This window comes from Perognathus longimembris, chromosome 13 (assembly GCF_023159225.1).
Source record: "Perognathus longimembris pacificus isolate PPM17 chromosome 13, ASM2315922v1, whole genome shotgun sequence".
Lineage (NCBI taxonomy): Eukaryota > Metazoa > Chordata > Mammalia > Rodentia > Heteromyidae > Perognathus > Perognathus longimembris.
Genome location: NC_063173.1, coordinates 45,251,113 through 45,260,610, shown reverse-complemented (window position 1 = coordinate 45,260,610; position 9,498 = coordinate 45,251,113). Strand labels below are relative to the sequence as shown.

Here is a 9,498-nt window from a genome sequence, read left to right as displayed (position 1 = left end):
AAAATTTTGTGAAGACATCACTTTAGGAGAATGTACTTCTTCTGCCCCCTGCAACCCACCTCATGATGTATTTCTGCTCCCATGTAGATCTGGGTCTCTTACTTTGGAGAAGGATAGTATGTTACATATAATGTTCATTTAAAGGAACATATAAAATGTAATAAAAATTCAACAGAAGAAAGAATAAGGAAAATATGCTGGGCCTCTGATTACTGATTACTGTGGAAACTTCAAAAAGAATAAGCAACCAAATCTGCCTTATTTCTGAATTTTAAAAAGAGAATCCTGTTTCTCTTCATTGTTTATCTTGCCTGGGATTTGAACAAATATAGGATTTCTGGCAGCAGTTACTGATTTTTTAGTATTTATAGAAAAATTACACATGCTTTGCCAAATGTAATATTTAGGAAGTGAGGTGAGTTCTATAAATCTGGAATACTGGTTAGTCTGCTACCAGAACAATTTGTAAAATATGTTAATTCCGATTAATAAGAAATAGATATGCCAATGAGGGACTGAGGTGAAACAATAAATAGATTGTGAAACCAGCATGAATAACTTGATTCGGGCAGGACAGGAGGGGCTGAGCCGGGATGCTTTTTCAGCTTTCTGGGGGAGATGTAATGAATGTAACAATGGGCAAAGTAGCGGCCACTGGACAGATCTGCCAGTGAACATTCTGGCAATGGGGTAAGTTTTTCTGTAGAATTTTCTGCCTGGGTCTGTTGGATTTCTCCATCATGTTAAAAATGTAGGGAGAAAGGGTGAGAAAAGGCAGTCATTCCAATCAATGTATATTATGTAAAAATTGGACTGTGTCACTTGAAGGTAGGGATGGGAGAGGGAAAATGGGGGAGAATGATAGAAAAGTTGACATGGATCAAGACGCATTGTACTCATAATTTGACTTTTGGAATTATATACATATGCATATAAATACTTATACATACATATATACATGTGTTTATACAGATGTATTATATTATCTATTACACACACACACACACACACACACACACACACACACACACACACACTGTGCTCAGTGACTCATGCCAGAAATCCCATCTACTCAGAAGGCTGACATCAGAAGCGAGGTTGTTTGAGGGCCATCTGGGCAAAAAAAAAAAAAAAAAAAAGTATATCATGGCCCCATCCCAATACACAAGCTGAGTACTGTGGCCTATGCCTGTCATCTTAGCTATGTGAGAGGTGTAAGTAAGAGGCACAGGAGGCTGGACACAGGCATTGATAGTAAACATGACACATATATGTGCATAGATGTGTATATGTGTGAACATGCCCATATGTACATATGTGTACACAAAAACTACATATGCATCTGAGAGAGAAAGTCTATTGCTATGTTATTGCTATGTGGTGAAGTGTTTTAAGAAGTGTTTTAAGAAGTTGCATAAGGAATTGGGAGTAATGATGGAGACCTTAAATGTTCACTCTAAAATCAGAAGTTTCTAGAGCTTCTTGGTATAGATGAGGCTGGCTCTGACCAAATCTTTGGTGTAGATACTGGCCTCAAGACTTCTCACTAGGCAAGAGGAAAGACTGAACAAGTAAAGTGGATCTTGCATTGACTATACTGAAAGGACTAGAGGAAAGTAAATCTGGAGAAAATTATATTCTTGACACTTTTCTATTACTGATCACTTTCCCTTAGCAAAGCTGTACTGTGGATAATACGCCTCTTGTGGTACTGCAAACCAGAGTCAAATTGGATTTGGTCAGGCTTGACCCAAAAGTACTAGGAGCAGGTCTGATTAGAGGTGGATAGCCCTGGTAGAGTTCCTAGCCTTGATGTCTCTTCCTCAATTTTCAGTAGTGACTGAGGGATGTAACCTGGCATTTGGGTAGTTTGCTTGTCTCTGCAGACCAAATCCTGTGCATCAATCTTTGATCTGATCAATGATATCTGATAATGGAGATATAAAATCCAATATGTCTAGCTTCTTGATCTATTCATCCTTAACCAAGATACTGTCTTCATAACTAGTCATATACATAATTTTCTTCCGATAAAGTGTGATCCTTAGTACTGACACTTACTGAATAAGTAGATTTACTAGATTCAGAATAGCTTTCAGTTACACTTGTTTAGTAAATTATTTATACTATTTGATTGCATATCACAATTTCTCTCTTTATCCCACATGTGGCTAGAAGAATCAGGATATCTTACATCCTGCTAAGTGTTCTAAGAAGTCCTGTAGCAAAGAATCTGGCTTTGCTCTCTAAGTCAGGCTTTCTCAAACTCACCAGGCCAAAGAATTTCTAATGTAAGCATATATTCTATGCAAAATCAGTTTTGTAAAATGTACTATAGAGCTTTCTGTCTTTCATGACAATATTGAAATAACATCAGTGCCAGATAACCAATGGCCAACCAGTTTTTGCCTTCATTGACTCCTTTGTTGTTGTTTTTATCTTAGGCCCTTGTGTAGTTTACAGCTTCTGGCACCTAAGAGCAGCAAAATGATATTCTAAATAATTGAAGCAAGTGCTACTCTTAAAAAAGAAATTCAAGTCATATTAAACATTTATGGAAAACCTCAAGAGTTGATGGCAGTGATAAATGGTATTCTGGTAATAAAGATAAGAAAAGCACAGACCACAAAAGTTGGGATTTTTTTCTGTCTGGTACACTAGACCAGGCTTGTGCATGGACTCTGTATTCCATGAACAGGGTACTTGTTTGGTAAAGTAAGGCAATAAAATGCCACTGACCCAAAAGGGTTAAAATGTGTACCTGCAGATATTTGCTTGATGATCTCACAGACAAAGTAACAGATGAAAAAGTAGACTGAGTCCATAGTTCTCAGTGTCCCTGGTGATCCACAAAGATATCTGCAGCTCTATAGTACAGGCACTGTTGAGAGGACCTGCTGAGTTTACCATAAGATGCTCTTGAAATATCTCATCACATTGAATACTGCTCTGGCTTGCTATTTCTTTGCTATTGTTGTTTTGTGTTGCTAGTGCCTGAAGTGGGAGAATAAGACTCCACACCTGCCCTCAAGCTGTCAGACTAAGATGAATAAATTACGACTAAGAGTGAGAAGTAGAACTATGAATGAATGTGGGAAAGGGGTTGCATAATGCTTACCAGAGAGTGATTTCTAGGATTAAAGAGATGTGGTTCAAATTCTGGTTCTGCTACCAGTGGGAGCCTGGGTAAATGGCAAACTTCTTGGCCTTCTTTAATTATGTGAAAATGGGATCATACTGTAATGACAATGGCAAACATTAGCTATTATTAGTACTGATTATTATTATTATTAAGCTAGCACAGAGGAAGGTAGAGGCAGAGTTTTGTGGAGGAGATACTGTCTGATGTGGTCTACTCATGTACTCTGGGGAGGCCTTTCTAGCAGGTTCTAGTTATCTATTGCATGGAGGGCAGAGGTAATTGAAAGCTGAGCTTGGTGCTTTTGAATGAGGTGTCGGTGTATCCTCCTCTTGGCCTCTGTGAGGAGTCTTACTGTAGCAGAGCCTGGATGTCCATTCATAGGCTTGCATGAGGACCCATCTGGAAGAGCAGTGCCCGCTTCTTGCTTAGCAGGCTGACAGGAAGTAGTGGGGCGTTGTTTTAGCCTTCCCTGAATGGAGCTGGAATGAACAGATCATGCAAGGTGTGAGATGTGTGATCCGATTCCATGGGGAAGTTTCAACCCTGGTTTTTGTGCTATAGATTGAGACAATAGATTTTTGTGCTAGATTAACCTAAAACCTAAGCCTTATCCCAGGCTGCCAATCGAAAAAAGGTCCTCAAGAGGTGTGAGAGAAGAGTTGAGTGGCCCATGTTCACGCCCTGATTACATTGATCTCACTCAGATATTTCATAATCATCTCCCAATGTGGAGATTCTTTGCTTAATCACATCTGCAAAGTCACCCCCACCCCCACTGTGGAAGGACATTCCGCTGACCAGTGGGGGAATTTGGCCTCAGCATGAAATTCCGACTCCTTTCCTGGAACACCTAAGGGCCAGTGGGGAAAACTCCTACTAAGGGATTTCCTGTTTGATTGGCTAAAGAAAGCCACTTTTGTCATGAGGTTCTCCTTCCGTAGAAAATTCCCGGGTTGTATTGTTTGCCCCAACTATTCTGGAGAAGGGCTTTCACGGGTTGTATTGTCTACCCAACTACTCCAGTATTAGGGAATTCCATTGTCAAGACAATCGAGTTTTTCGGAAGCTAATTAAAGCTTTACTTTTGCTAATCTGATCTTTTGTTACAATGCCATCCTCGGTGTGAATGGAGCTGTAAATCGTTCTGTTTTGCTCTTAGATTTATGAATTGATCTCTAACCCTATATAACCCTGACACCCCAAAAATAAAGCACGTGTCTTCTCACAGAACCACGTCCCCCATGTCCCATCTTTGTTGCAGTTATTCGTACTTCCACACTCCCCGCTTTTTTTTTTTTTTTTTTTTTTTACCATGTAAAGTATTCCTCACTTCTGTGATTCAGACATGACATTTGGAGATGTATTACACAGTCCTTGCTCCAGGAAATGAAATAGAGGAAGAGACCTAGATCCCACAAAACCCTCCAAAGCACACCCCCAGGGACCCCAAAATCTTCTTGTAGGTCTCATCTCCTAAGAGATCCATCATCTCCAAATAGCACCTGCCTGGGGAGCAAACCTTTGCCACATGAACTTTGAGGGACCATTAAGATCCAAACTATAGCAACAGCTATAGCCCTGATTTAAAATTTAAATATCAATTAAAGGCCATTGAGAAGATCTTGTGTAAAAAGAATTCAAAATTTTAATTATATACAACCTAACATAGTTTCCATCTACATGAGATCACACTTTCAATTGTCCATACTACTAATGTGTCTCAGTCTGCCAAAAAATGTGTTTCTTACCAAATACGCTAGGGTGGGTAAAATAAGACTCCTATTCCATTCCCCAAATAAGTTACTATTTAGGGAAGCATTTGAAATAAAATAATGTTTATGATAAGTTTTTTTTCTACTTGGTTTCTTTATTTTTAGTTGGTGTAATCAATATGTTCTGGCAGTTTCTTGTGAATTGAGCTGTTTTAGTCTTTGAGGCTAACAAAAATATCACTTCTTCCTCTGACCAGTTCTCACAGTCTGTGCCTTCTCTCAGAGTTTGGCTCACTCTGATAATACTGGGATTTTTTTCTCTTTTTATTTTGCCAGTGAGTATTCTTGCAGTTTCCAAGAAAATATTCTATACTATATTTGTTTTCCTGTATAAGACTACCAGGATGAATCCCATCATAATTGATTTCTCCCTTTAACTTTGTCATTAACAGATAATCAAGAATTCAAGTGAAGTGGGGTGCCAGTGGATCATACCTGTAATCCTAGCTACTCAGGAGGCTGAGTGTAGTGGGGAGGCCAGATCTGCCCAGGGCCATCAATAGCTGTGGAGGGACTTCAGGTTGACTCCAGCTCAGATTAGAGCAGAAGCCAACTCCATCTCCATTAAGCCCTCCCCCACCCTATTCAAGGAAGCTCCCTTTACTATGTAGATTGACTACCTGAGGCCTGGGAGCTTCAAGGGAACCTGTGTCCTCCTCTTTATTATGATAAGTTATGTAGATTAACCACCTGAGGCTTGGGAGCTTCAAGGAAACCAGCTATGAATAGGCATATCCGCCTGCATCATGTGTGCCCCGCCAAATCCATGCGTCAATTCTAACCAGAATGATAGGTTAGTTCAAATGAATATTATGAGACAGACTGTAACTCTATTGGCCACCTGCGTGCGGCCTAGCATGCTCTGTAAGTGTTGTATCTTCATTGGTCACCTGCGTGTGACAAGTTTGTCTGTGATGTTTGCCTTATAACCAGGCTGGAAGGCCACACGGGGGCGGTCCCAGCTCCCGAGTCTGGGCCGCCCAGGTGTGTACAAGCCCAGCTCCCAAGTCTGGGCTCCACACGTGGTCGGCAGTTTTGGCTCCCGAGTCCGGGCTGCGACCAAGGCCTGTCGGTTCACTTTTTGTTCACTTTTTACTTCCCCAATAAAACTGTGTTTTTGTCACCTTGTAGCTGGAGACTGTGTGGTGGACTCTTGGGAGAACCAGGAATCCCTTCCCTTGGGGGGAACCCTGTTTCATTGTAGCGAACCCCCACTCTACTTCACTGAGACCTGAGGATTGTGGTTTGAAGCTTGCCAGGTAAAGAAAGTTTGTGAGATTCTTATCTCCAATAAACTTCTCAGAAAAAGCTGGAAGTGCTGCTCTGGCTCATATAGTAGAGTGCTATTCTTGAGCACAAAGAGGCTCCGGAACTGCACCCAGGCTGTGAATTCAAGCCCTAGAACCTGTGGGGGGAGGGAAGAATTCAAGTGAATTTCTGATCTGGACAGTTGGAATTGAGTCTCAGTACTTGATGAAACAAATCTTATAAAATGGACAAAAAAGAATTTTGTATCTCTGATCTTTGGGTATTCATTTTCAATGATATTTGATAGATATCCAGCCTACTTGTCTTGAATATTTGGAATGTACTTACCTCCATGAACTCACCCCTGAAATCTGACCCCTCTTGTTCCTTATTTAGTGAATCATTCCACCATCAATTTAATTGTCCAATCCAGAAATCTCCCATAAATCCTTTGTCCCTCCCTCTCCCATATTCCTGACAATCAATACAATATCCTGTCATGTTAATTTGCATTTTGAATGTGTCTTGATTTCATCATCTTATTTTTCATATTGACCTTTATGAAAAAAGGTGGCTATGTTGGTCATAACCACAATTCTTCTTCTTCAATCAATTCCTTACTAGTCAGTCAGAGTGACCTTTGAATATATTCTGATTATGAAAACATCCTCCTGCCTGCAAATGGTCAATGGATTTTGGTGGTTTTCAAGATAAAAGAAAAAAAATGCTAACATGGCTTACACAAATCTACCTAGTCTGAGATTTCCCCCTTCATGACATGCAGTCAGCCTCCTCACTCTGCCCATCACTACTACCTTGTACTAGCTGCATGCTGTTAGTGCTTCCTAGTTACTGTTCTTTCCATCCTGGCTCCTTACCAAAGTATTCTTCCAGTACTCTTAGCAAATGCTATCCTTTCTATCCATCTTAATTAATGGTTTCTTTTCCTTCTGTTTCCATTACTTGCTCTCAGAGAAATCCCAAAGTCACTGAGGAGTGAAACTATCCCAGGGCTAGCAGAGTACAGGGAATTGCTTCTTAGCACACGTTACAGTAGACATTTTAGATTGCCTTGCCCAAATATGTAACTCATGTCATTTTTCCCCCCTCCAATAAATTGTAAGTTCCCTGAGACCAGGGCTGTGTCACCACTGTTTCTTCCACAGTTTGGTATAGAATGGAAATGGAATGGATGAATGAATGAATGTCCTTTACTGACTCTCAATGTTTCATGTCTCAAGCAAAATAGGATTTACATGTGAAAGTGATTAAAAAAAAAAGAATCTCCAAGTAGTTCCGAAAAACAAAATAACATGTAACTATAGGAGGGTTAAGAGATGGAAGTGTGGCTCTCAGTTCAATCTTCAGTACCATGAAAGAAAGAGAGAGAGGGGGAGGGAGGGAGGAAGGAAGGAAGGAAAGAAGGAAGGAAGGAAGAAAGAAAAGGATAGGGCTTAAATGTATTTCTAAAGGTATTCTTAAAGAGGTTTTAGAAAAACAGTGCCAAAATTGGTAGAAGTAAAGTTTTAATAAAGACACCAGCACATATGAAAATGTTGAAATGATGTAGGAGCTGAGAGGTGGGCTCTGAGAGGTGGGCTCGCACTAAAAGACCCCTTCAGACCAAAGTGCTGGCATGAGTTGGGCATGAGATCATTGGGAGATGTTAGAGAATTGCACCTACTACAAAGAGGGGTCCAGGGTAAGTTCTGCTTGGCTACTGTGACAGTAGAGCAGAGTGCTGTGAGGAAAGTTTTAGAAGACTGACAAGTCAAGAACAGGTTCTTTAAGCAAGCATCATGACCTCTTGAGTTTATGGATTTCTGCTGCTTTTCTATTTTTTTGAATCTCCTTTTAGTTCCTCTTGTTGGCCAACTGACTTAGACTCACACAGAAACAGATGACGGTGCTAGCAAGTTGGCAATTGAGAGTGCAGCCCAGAGCAACTATTGCTTGATTCAACTCCAGAAGTTTCTCTAAGAATACCCAGAACTGAATGAAAAAGTACTGGAACTGAAAATGACATAAAACAGAACTTTACACAGCTATCTCCATACAAAAATAAACAAGATTGCATTTTTAACACATCTGAACATAGATTAATTGTAAATGAAAATGACTTAGAAGATCATTGTCCAACTAGGATACATTCATATGTAGAAGTTTCTCATTTCAATACAGATAATAGTGTGTTTCAACCAAAGAGAAAATCAAATGTGATCTTTTTCCATCAAAAGATCTGTAAGAACAGGTCCTTCACTCGACAAACAGGTCTGATTGTGATCTGTCGGCCGTGAACACTTCACAAGAGTACCTAAGGATAAAGACTAAGTCTCCATGCTGTAGTCATGGAGAACCCAGTGCATTTGACAACAACAGTACTGATGATTTGCCCTCGGATAGAATCCATCAAAATGTGAGAATAGTATTAGAACGAAATAAAAAAGAAAATCTGCAACCAAATGCTGAACTAGATGAGAAAACTGACTTTCCTACTGTACAAGAAGCAAAGAGAATTTGTACTTCGCCAGTACAGTCTTTGTTGGACTTATTTCAGACTAGTGGAGAGAAATCAGAATTCTATGGTTTCACAAGCTACACTGAAAACAGTGGAATATGTGAAATGTTTGATATTTGGGAAGAGAAAAGTTCAGATACTTTGTTAACATTTTTCTCTTCCCCGTCAACTTCTACATTTATTGGCTTTTGATCTTTAAAAATACATACTAAAATTTTTGAGATTTTTGGCCCACTTTGTTTATAGAACTATTTATAGTAAATGTTTTCAAGTTTTTACAGAAATGAACACCTATTATAGAGGATACTTATGATTTATTTTCCATTCTATTGTAATTGTTTCCTGAGAATTATAAAGATAGCACTTTATCACTGAAAACTAATGCCAAGAAATAATATGTGGATATAAAAAAATTAAGCATTAAAAAAAAAGTCACTGTAGAATATACCTCTTTACCCTTGAGTTTCAAATTGTAACAAAACTGAGCTTAATTATCAGAGGTAGAGCCTAGGTTTTCTGATCTTTGGGGATTGTTTTCAAATAAACATGTATGAGTCTAAAAGGGCCACAAGAAAGTAAATGAATCTGACCTTGTAACTACATCAAAGCATTTAGTCTTTTTAGCTTAGAGCTTCCCTATTTATAAAAGAAATGAAATTTCTCCCCCCACATGATGCCACAAGAGTAATAACTGTAGTGTTTGTTTATGGTATGTTTATTATGTATAATGCCTAGAGGGATGGGTGCATTAACTCTTATCTATACAATCTCCCACAGAGAAGAGACTACAGAAGGAATAATGCAACTTTGGCTTGTTA

General features: G+C 39.3%; 1 pseudogene; it reads left to right on the top strand.

Annotated features, from left to right (window-relative positions):
• The first annotated feature begins 550 nt into the window (after positions 1-550).
• LOC125362474 lies at positions 551-9,101 on the top strand (annotated as a pseudogene).
• Positions 9,102-9,498: the final 397 nt, after the last annotated feature.